Source organism: Mesoplodon densirostris, chromosome 2 (genome assembly GCF_025265405.1).
Source record: "Mesoplodon densirostris isolate mMesDen1 chromosome 2, mMesDen1 primary haplotype, whole genome shotgun sequence".
In the NCBI taxonomy this organism is placed as follows: Eukaryota; Metazoa; Chordata; class Mammalia; order Artiodactyla; family Ziphiidae; genus Mesoplodon; species Mesoplodon densirostris.
Genome location: NC_082662.1, coordinates 130,345,399 through 130,356,391, shown reverse-complemented (window position 1 = coordinate 130,356,391; position 10,993 = coordinate 130,345,399).

The window sequence follows — 10,993 nt, the reverse complement described above, 5'->3', positions numbered from 1 at the left end:
TACTTGCAGTACCAACCTGTATCTTTGCCCTCACTAGTCTGGACCCACAGAGACTCTGGCTTCCCTAGCTGCTGCCTGGACGCAGCTGACCCAACCCAGAAGCAAGAGGACATTAACACATAATGGAGCAGACTCGGATGAATATGAGTCAGGAGACAGGAAGGACTGAAATTAAATTGCTTGCACTCTCCTCTAACTCCATGGGTTTCATACAGCCTCTCCAAAGATGTCCTGCAAGATGAAGCAATCAGCTCTTTTTGTGAAGCTGTGGCCAGCTTGACGTTGTATCTTTTCATATTTGACTGCCTTTCTTCCATGCCTCTTCCTCTATTCTCTCATTCTTGAGACCCTGGGAATATATCCCCAATAAATCATTAGTCCTTATGCTTTGCCTTAGGCATTATTTTGGGAAACTTGTGCTAAGATAATCATCTTAAGGTTCTCTGTAGCATAATAATCTGCAAAGCTCCCTTTGCTTAACATTCTGCTTTCAAGGAACTCTGCATATTGCTTCCACTATCTGGTCAACTTTCTCTTTCACCGTTTCTAACTTCCTTAGTGCATGCTACACTCTGCTCATACACAACACAAACAGACTATACCTTCATGGCTGCTGTTTATTACCTACTATATTTTGGTACAATTCAATATATACCCATGTCTGCAATCAAGTTATCAACATCCTTAGGTGTTGATAGGAAGGGACCATGTCTTTTGTATCCTGACATCTTCCTTGGCACCTGGAATAGTTACCAAGGTATTATCATATATTTATTGATGATAAAAGTTATGTATACAATGTTTCTTCTCAAATAAAGAATAAAAATCCTGGAGCAACCATGGTCACCCCTGTAAATTAACCAAACACTAAGGTTGTCACCTATGCTTAGAAATAGTCACAGTCCAAATTCAATGAAAAGGAAAAATGTTCCTAATGGAAAGTAGCAACATATAAGTTAGGAAAAATAAAACAAAAACTTCCTGCACTTTTCCCTAAGGGATTCCCTTTTCAGCTTGAAACACTATTTGACACTTAGCACAATTTAATTTTTGACTATTAAAAAGACCCTGTAAAATATTCATTTTTATGGATGATGGGAAGTCAAATGGTATTCTCATTAGATTTGTCATCTCTTGTTCTCCAAACACAATAATAAATTGTTACACCTTATTTCATATGGTATTTTATATTTTTCAAAGTACATTGCATATATTTTTCTCATCATACCTTCATAGACATGTGAAGCAGAAAAGGCTCATTATCACCATTGAATAAGAGTGTGGGGAAAAGGGGCTGAGATTAGTGACTAACCTAAGTTCACAAGATTAGTAAAATTTTGCTTGGAGGAGAACCCAGGTCTTCTGACTGCTAGTCCAGAGCTCTATTTGGATTCTCCCTGGAAAGATCTGATAAAGCGAGTTGGTTGTGATGAAGAGAATCTTGAGGTCTTTTTAACTCTATGAAAAAAATTCAACTCATGAATACATTATAGGATAGCCATGTGACCACGTGTCTGCAATGACAATTCTAATTTCTAAGTGTTCCTTCCTGGGTTACTAACCTGGCACCAAGTGAAGAAAAGCTGAGATACCTTGGAAGAGCAAATTAACAATATGAGGACATCTCAGAGGTACAAAATTAAATCTTAATTTAGTCATTTATAATTTACAAAGCTCTCAAAGGAGCTCAGAGTTTAGGTTTTAGAGCAGGTGGTAACACACTGGTTCCATTTTAAGTCAAGTGGAGAGTATTAAAATACAGCCAGTGTCCCTTTTCTCTCAAGAATGAATATAGCACACTATTATAATTATGGATGTGTGTGTGTTTGTGTGTGTGTGTGCAAGTAATTAGTAGACTAAATAATGTGATATGAGATACCACAGGACCATAAAGGGAGAATGGGAAAAGAAGATAGGAAGCTTGTCAGAATGTGTTGAAGAAAAACATAATTGCTATATCCTGGGCAGTACAATGCTGGGACAAAATGCTTGAAGTTTAAAATATACATTTGTGAAGTGGTATCATGTACAGTAAAGCCCATCTTGAGCTTGACTAGTGTGGGACAATTTGGATAGACAAGAAAATATCATGAAAGTCTTAGTTATCCTGAGCTGAGAATGTCAAACGAAGAAGAGCTAAAGAAAAATTGGAGGTGGGAAAGGCAAGCTTTACAAATATTAAGTATTTTGCCTAAGGCCACAAAGCAAAGCTAGTGGGTGTTAGAGCAGGGCTGATTCCCAGGTCCATTCTGATTCTACTGCTTCAAGCTTCTCCCTGACATTGTCAAATTGGGGTCACATGGATATAACTCCTCCTTGATATTCAATTTAAAACCCTCTAGATCTGAGCAGCAGGTCTCTCTCCCTTGGTAGGAATAGTGATTCCAAATGCCAGCTTTTGAAATAGCTACAAATGAATTTCCTGGGGAGATTATTTAAAATGCCAATTCCGAGGCTCTGCCCTTGATTCTGCTTTAGTAGGCCTGGGACAGAACCTGAGAATTTGCATGTTTAAGAGACTGCCCTGATGATTCCGACTTCAGGAATGGTTGATGTAGATTAAAATCAAATCTCCTTTAATATACTCCCTACATGGCTATTAGCTCATTTTCCAGGTTTTCTTCCACAGGCTCAATGACCAATGGAGAAACACCAGAAACCACTGTGGAAGTCTCTGACTTCTCCAATTTCAGTCCCACACCAAGAGATGCAGTGCAGAGCTCTTTTGATTGCGTCATCTGCACCCACGTCAGTCAGCATGGAGGGATGGCCCTCTCATCCCTTTGACACCAACCCTGCAGGCTACCCATTTCTTCTTCAGCTCCTGAAGTCTTCCCATCATGACCTCCATCCTTTGCAGTAGAGAAATAGCATCACCATCTGTCTCTTTGTCCGACCAATAGCACAGTATTGGAAATATATCCACAGATTTTAGTGTTCTATGGAATGATTCTCTTGAGATTTTCACATGTATCATATGGCTTCAGCAGTTTAAAGTTTTCTTTTTTTAACATCTTTTTTGGAGTATAATTGCTTTACAATGGTGTGTTAGTTTCTGCTTTATAACAAAGTTAATCAGTTATACATATACATAAGTTCCCATATGTCTTCCCTCTTGCATCTCCCTCCCTCCCACCCTCCCTATCCCACCCCTCTAGGTGGTCACAGAGCACCGAGCTGATCTCCCCGTGCTATGCGGCTGCTTCCCACTAGCTATCGGTTTTACATTTGGTAGTGTATATATGTGCATGCCACTCTCACTTTGTCCCAGCTTACCCTTCCCCCTCACTGTGTCCTCAAGTCCATTCTCTAGTAGGTCTGCGTCTTTATTCCCATCCTGCCCCTAGGTTCTTCATGACCTTTTTAATTTTTTTAGATTCCATATATATGTGTTAGCTTACGGTAGTTGTTTTTCTCTTTCTGACTTACTTCACTCTATATGACAGACTCTAGGTCCATCCACTTCACTACAAATAACTCAATATCATTTCTTTTTATGGCTGAGTAATATTCCATTGTATATATGTGCCACATCTTCTTTATCCATTCATCTGTCAATGGACACTAAGGTTGTTTCCATGTCCTGGCTATTGTAAATAGAGCTGCAACGAACATTGTGGTACATGACTCTTTCTGAATTATGGTTTTCTCAGGATATATGCCCAGTAGTGGGATTGCTGAGTCGCATGGTAGTTCTATTTTTAGTTTTTTAAGGAACCTCCATACTGTACTCCATAGTAGCTGTATCGATTTACATTCCCACCAACAGTGCAAGAGGTTTCCCTTTTCTCCACACCCTCTCCAGAATTCTTCTTTTCTTATGTTATATTTTTTTGCTTATCTGTCTTTTGATTCATTTACTATTATTATCAGGGATATTTCATCCTAAGAATTCTTCTACATCTCTAGGAAATAGAGAATAATGAGATATGGCTCATGCCAACAGCAGAGAGACCAGGATAATGTATGCTTTTTCAGATATAACTGAGGATCACCCCAGGCAGGGAAATAGCACATACCTTTCAACTGCTGTAATCGTGCCTTTTATGTTTCCAGTCTTTTATTCTTTAGCTATTTTTCTACATCAACACTCTCACATCCCTTAGCTTCCCAGTAATGTCTTTCTGGGCTCTAAAATTTGCTTGCCTTTATTCCTATCTGCTGCTCAGGGCAATTTGTAAATTGCCCCCACCTAAGAGAAACCGAACATAACTATTCCTTTGAATTAACATTTCACAAAACAGTATTCCACAGGGACACCAAAGGCTATGTCATGCACAAAGCTCCAGCTCTGAGGAAGGGGAAACTTGTCAAGTTTATATCGACAGATCTAATATTCATAATATTTTACTCATTTCTAGTTTTATTCTTCTCTACCTATTCCCTTGACTTTTGCAATTCTGCTGCTTCTTATATTCCAATTAGCTATCATAATGCCATGTTTTATTGAACCAGATGCAGCATGTCTGAAGGTGGTGTCATTTGAATAGGGAGCTTTATTGGCCTTGTACATGTGAGGTTCTCCCTGGTCTAGTTATCCAAACTCCAGAACCCACTAGTAGGTGAGAAACTTGTTGGGGAGATATCAGCAGTTTCATCAGCCTGAAGACTAATGTTACTTCCTAAGGAATTTTCTCATATTATGGAGAGCAAAATGAAGCCTGGATGCACAAGAAACTTAAGACATATTCTACGCAAATAAGATAAAACTGATCCAGGACAAATCACAACTTAAAGTAGACCATGACAGGACTCTCTAAACCTTCCTGAAGTATTTAAGTGGCTCTAACATGTAGGGCTCTGAGCTTAGTGCTGGGGAAGCAAAGTCCCAAGATACAGGGACCCCCTGATGTAAAAGGGAAAAGGCAACATAAAAAGACAAACCAAAATACAAAATTTGTATTTGAACTATCAAATGAGACATACAAACCTAAGTGCTTAGAGAGAGGAAAGATCACCAAGACTGGGGGAAATGGAAGGGCTTTATATAAAGGAGTGAGACTGAGGATACTGAAAAAATCAATTTGAAAACTTATCCAGCATTTACCAGGCTCAAGAATTCTAGGTTTACTTATATACTCCAAAATAGTACTGTTCAGTAGAAATGTAATGTGAGCCATATATGGTATTTAAATTTTTCTAGTAGACACACTTTAAAAGGTAAAAAGAAACAGATAGATTAATTTTAATAATATATTTTATTTAACTTAACATCTTTAAAATATTATTTCAACTTATAATAAACATAAAATTATGAGTGAAATATTTTATATAATTTTTTTGATACTAAGTCTTTAAAATACAGTGTGCATTTTACATCTCAATGTAGACTAGCTACATATCTAGTGCCCAAGAGGCATGTGGCTGGTGGTTACCATATTGGACAGCACAGTCCTAGAGAAACTCTTGTACATTGGATAGGAAGAGATATATATGAGGATATACTTTGAGGCATTGTTTATCATATTATAGGAACTAACCCAGCATCCACCAAAAGGGGGAAATGGGTAAATATATCATGAGCAAAAGGGTCGAAGCATTGCTTGGATTCACATTAACTTCATGTCTGCAGTGACCTCTGGAAGGGAAGAGGTAGAATGGACTAGAGAGAGGAAATACATAGATGTGAATTTTATCTGTAATATTTCAATTCTTTAAAGATAGATTAAAATAAATATAGAAATATTAACCCCTGCTCACTTTGGGTGGTACATAGACATGTATTATATTATCCTTTGCACTTTTCTATATTTAAACTCCTTTAAATAATTTACAAAACAAAAAATTTCATTGGGGATATGGAGGTAGCAAGTAACAGACATTCAGAAGATAGGCTCTTTAAACAAAGAATATAAAACGACAACCATGGGTCAAGGGACAATTGGAGGTAGTGGCTAGACTGTAAACTGATGGGAATTATCCAGGAGGGAGAAAGAAGACTGCAAATGAGACAGGCAAGAGCCATATAAGCTCTATATGCCCTGCACATCTTGTGATAGCATGAGTTCAAGTTTGTGACCTTACTGTCGGGTGAGTGTTGATGGAGCAAAGAGTTTTACAGGAAAAGTAGGGAGTAATGCTTTGGAAGCAGCAGTGATACTCAATGGGGCATTTACTCAACTACGTGGTTCTGGGGTATATGCAGTGTATTGAGAGTTTAGCTAAGCTACTCCATGGTATTACTGCCTCAAAATCTATTTTATTTGGACAAGAGGCTTGGAGGACTTTGAACTAACACTAACCCCTCATTCAAGCACATGCCCCTGATAGCAGCCCGCAGAGTCACAAGCAAACATAAGTTCCTGATATGACTCCCCAACAGCCCTGACTATCATCTGCTTCCCAGGGCCTTCCTGCTATGTACCCCTTAGATAAGCCCCGGTGGAATTTAACAAAACCCTGTTATTTTTGGCTTGAACAATCCATCTTTAGTCCACCAACTCCAAAGCGCTCAACCCATGGACCGTAATGCATCCCAGGTCCTGCCTTCTTTTTGTGCACTCTGCCTTTACCTCCCTGTGTGACCCCTTGAGGTGTGCCATGTCCTCCTCCAGGACTGTGAGTGCTAAACTCTATTTCAGTTTCTCTCATGGTCTGTTGTTGAAACTTCAGCTCACCATCTGAAAAAAAACAGCTTCTGCCTGGAGGTGGGAAATCAGAGTCCTTGGGGGCAGCCAGGGTTAAGGGAAAGAAAGGAGGTAGAGAAAATGTTGAAAAGATGTTGAAGATATAGGAGAGTTTACTGCTTGTGAGACGAGGCTCTGAGCACACATGGTGAGAGCTCAGGACTGCACCATATCAAGAAATAATAATAATTTATCAAGAAATAAATAATATGGTGCAGCTCAGGACTGCACCATATCAAGAGAGTGCAGTCATGGCCGATGAAGAGCTTTCCCTTTTGGCAAAGACTGACCTCAGCAGGGATGTGAGGTATGACAGGGATTGTTCTGATCATCTTTTGGGGGGTCAGGAGGAGGTAAAGCATGTTTCCAGGGTCTGGGTTCTGAATGATTTGCTCAGTGGTATGTTGATTTCTGGAACATGTGCTCCCTCAGATGTCACACTGGATCTTTGGACTACTTGCAATTTTTCACTCTTCTAACAGTGCTATGAAGAGAGACAGTATAACATAGGGCGCTAAGTTCACATTCCATATCCTCCACTTTTATGTGACCTTGAAAAAGTTAATCTACTGGTGCATTAATTTATTTAACTGTAAAATGGGGTAATAGTATATTATATAACTACCTTGCAGAATCAGGATGAAGATTGAGTTAATTAATATGCATAAAGCAGTTATAATAGTACCTGGAATATTGTACACATTTAATAAGTGTTAGCCATGGATATTATAATCCATTAGCTATATATTTACAAACATCCATGATTACCTCCTTAGGATAAATTCTTGGCAAAAAAATTGTTAGGTGAGAAGGTGTATAAAATTTTAATGCTTTCAGTACAACTCTCTAAATACCCACCAGAAGATAAACTAAATACCAAACTACCATGCCATCAAATACTTGCTTTATTACCTCTTACTTATGACATGATGCATGACAACCCACCACCCATGCAACAATCAACTGCAATTGCCCTCTGTATACTCACTGACCCAGAATGCAGGAGTGGGACCTGGTAATCTGTACTTTAAAGACATTCCCATTTGAATCATAAGAACTCTTCAGTTTAAAACCATTGCTCTATAATTTCATCAATTGATAAATCAATCAATTGAGAAAACATTTCCAATATCAACAGTTTAGAACAGGCTCTTTTTGAAATTCCCCTTGGCTTCTATAACCCCTCTCCTACCTCATCTCCTATTTCTATGCCAGTTTTGTATTTCCAGTAGAAAAATAATGTGAGCCACATAAGTTAGGGACCTGAAATATGTCATCAGGGCTGTGTCTCTCTCCTCCCATCACTGGTTTGGTTGCTCTCTATTTGGCCTAAGTTTCAGACAGACTCTTTGGCAATCAAGGTACTGGCAACCTCTGATTTATATCCTTGAGGCTTAACAACTCCAGGAGGAAAAAAAGTGTATATCTAGGAATCCTAGAAGGGAATTTTCCTAATCCAGGACAATCCAGGGGGTCACTTACTGCATTAAAACGGGCAGGGTACCGTATTTGCATTCATAACACGTCTCTATCTACTAGCTCTTTGTCTGTTGTTTCCTGATTTCTCTTCCTTTCTTGTGGCACTCACATTCAATCAATCACTAACTCAGCTGATTTAATCTCCTCAGTAGTTCTCAAATCTTTCCTTTTTCCTAAGTACTATTGTCCCAATTCAGACCCTCATCATCTCTTGACAAACCATTTTAATAGCCTTCTGTCTGGTCTCCTTTCTACATTCTTGCCTCTCTTGGATTTGTCCTCCATGCAGACACCAGGGTTATACATCCAAATACAACCCATTTCCTTGGTGAATACATTAAGTGGGGCTACATTAGGACAAAGTCAAAACTCTTTAGCATACAACCCTCTGAGACCTTCTAGAACCATCTCCTGATCACCTTGTATGACCAAAACCAAACCCATTTGCTCTTCTTCAAAACCTGTTCCCAATCTTGGTTAAAACCTATTACACTCATTCAAGTACCTAAGGCGAAGTTTTAATCATTTTCAATTCCTTTCTCTACCTTATCCGTAACATACAGTCATTTTCTAGGTTTCTATCTCCAAATTTTTCTCTGCCTGTTTCATTTCCATCTCCCAGCCCACCCAAGCCTTATCATATTTTTTCTCATTACCACTCACTTTCTCATTACCATTCTCATTTGCATCCAGTCTCTGCACCTTCTTTCCGGCCTCCCTTCTCACTACACCAGACTAAGCGTTTTAAACATAAGCCTGATCTAGAAAAACCTTCAACAGTTCCTCACTATACATTGAATAGAAGTCTCATGGTCTTTATGACACTGATACCCTGGACCCTATCCCACATGTCCCACCTCTCCACTCTAGCTCAGTGCACTCCATGATCTAGCCATCAGACAGTTGTCCTGGATGACCCCATACCTTTGTTTCTGCTGTTGTCCTTATATGGAATGTTGCTCTTCACATCAGTCTGTAGAAATTCATTTCAACCTTCAGGGCCCAGGCCTTTTCTTTCATGAAGCCCTCCCAGATTTCCCTAGCCAGACTTAAAATAACTTCTCTGTGAATCCATTAAAGTTTATTTATACCTATATCACAGAAATGATTATAGCCTGGTTAATATAGTGGTTAATCGTGCATCAATGTCAGCCCCAATGGATTGGGAGTTCTACTACTTACCAATTTGGGAAAGTTACTGAGTCTTATTTCTCATCTACACATGGAAACATTAATACCTACCTCACAGGGTTATTTTAAAAATTGATATATATATATAAAGAAATCAGGACAGTTCCTGGCACATAAGTAATTACTTGTTCCTGGAATTAATATGACATCTCTCTGAACAAACTACACCACACTGCAATCATAGCATGTGGGTTATAGAGTCAGAGTGCCTGGGTTTGAAGCCTGGTTCTACCACATACCAGCTGTGTTATCTTGGTCAAGTTTTTCTTTGCAGTTTCCCCATCTGCAAAATGGGCATAATAAGTGCACCTACCCAACTGGGCTGTTATGAGGATTAAATAAAGTAAATGCAGCAAGCACTCAGAGCAGTGTTTGGCATACGGTAAGTGCTCAGTGTTACATACAATTATTCTCTGTATTCCCAGACTCTATAGCACAGAAACTGAGGCACAGTGCTCAATAAATATTGCATTGTATCGAATCCTATGTTTCACTTTGCAGAGTAATCTACTTAAGATTCTTATCTGCATTAAGAATACTGACTCATTCCCTTACTCATTCCATTTTATAGGTATTTTCTAGTTAACCCCCGTCTATAAAATGTCAAGCTACTGCACTATTTCATTGCTTGGTGAACAATTAGTGAGTGTAAATGTGAATATGATTCAATTATGGATGGTTTATCTAGTCTTGTATTGGCTTCTCTGAAACTCATAGGATATTGTCATATACATGTAATTTGATTAATTTGCCCATAGCTTGTCAAGTAAATAATACCCCTCCAAAAAAAAGTATGTCAAAATATTTTTACATTGATTTTGATGTAGTTGTTTGCAGTGTATAGAAAGATACCTAAAAAGATAATAAGAGAAAAAACACTAAAACAAAACAATATAAAAATATCATAGTTTCATTTCTATAACTGCTTTGCAGAGTTATTCTATTTTTGAATGAGATGAATGATTTTTTTAAAACCCCACAAAATCTCTAGTCTGTACCTGACAATTGGGGCAGGATGAGAAATATTCACTAAATCTCTGAATTTTGTTTTGAAGTTTATCATAAACCTTCAGAAGGAAGCCATTGCTAATTTGTGAGGGAAAGGAGATAAAGGAGTGGGGAGGTGTTATGTAAGGAAGCAGCAGACAGCAGTTTCTACCAACAGTGACCCTTTTGAAGAAGCACTGAGGGAGTCAGAAGATGTTGAGGAAGAAAGGTAAAAGTGGGGAGCATAAAAGAAAGCAGATTCATTATAAATATTCAAAACTTTTACTCTAATGCAGCTTCTCCAACTTGGCACTATGGACATTTTGGGCTGGATAATTCTTTCTTGTGGGGAGGCTCTCTTGTGCATCATAGGATATTTAGCAGAACTCCTGCCCTCTACCCACTAGATGCCAGCAGCAGCCCATTCCCAGTTTTGACAACCAAAAATGTCTCCAGACATCGTCAAATGTACCCTGAAAGGCAAAATCACCCTGGTTTGAGAACTACTGACTTGATGGCAGAAAATTGGTAAAATGATTAGATGAAACATTTCATAGATTTAAATGTTCCCTTTTTTTAAAGTAGTTTCATTCACTCACATAGGTTTATCCTAAAACTAACTACCTGTACTAATAATACAAAGACTCAGCACTATAATTTTGATACACTTTCCCAGATTGTTCCTCTGTACTCGGTTCGTCGGTTGGAAC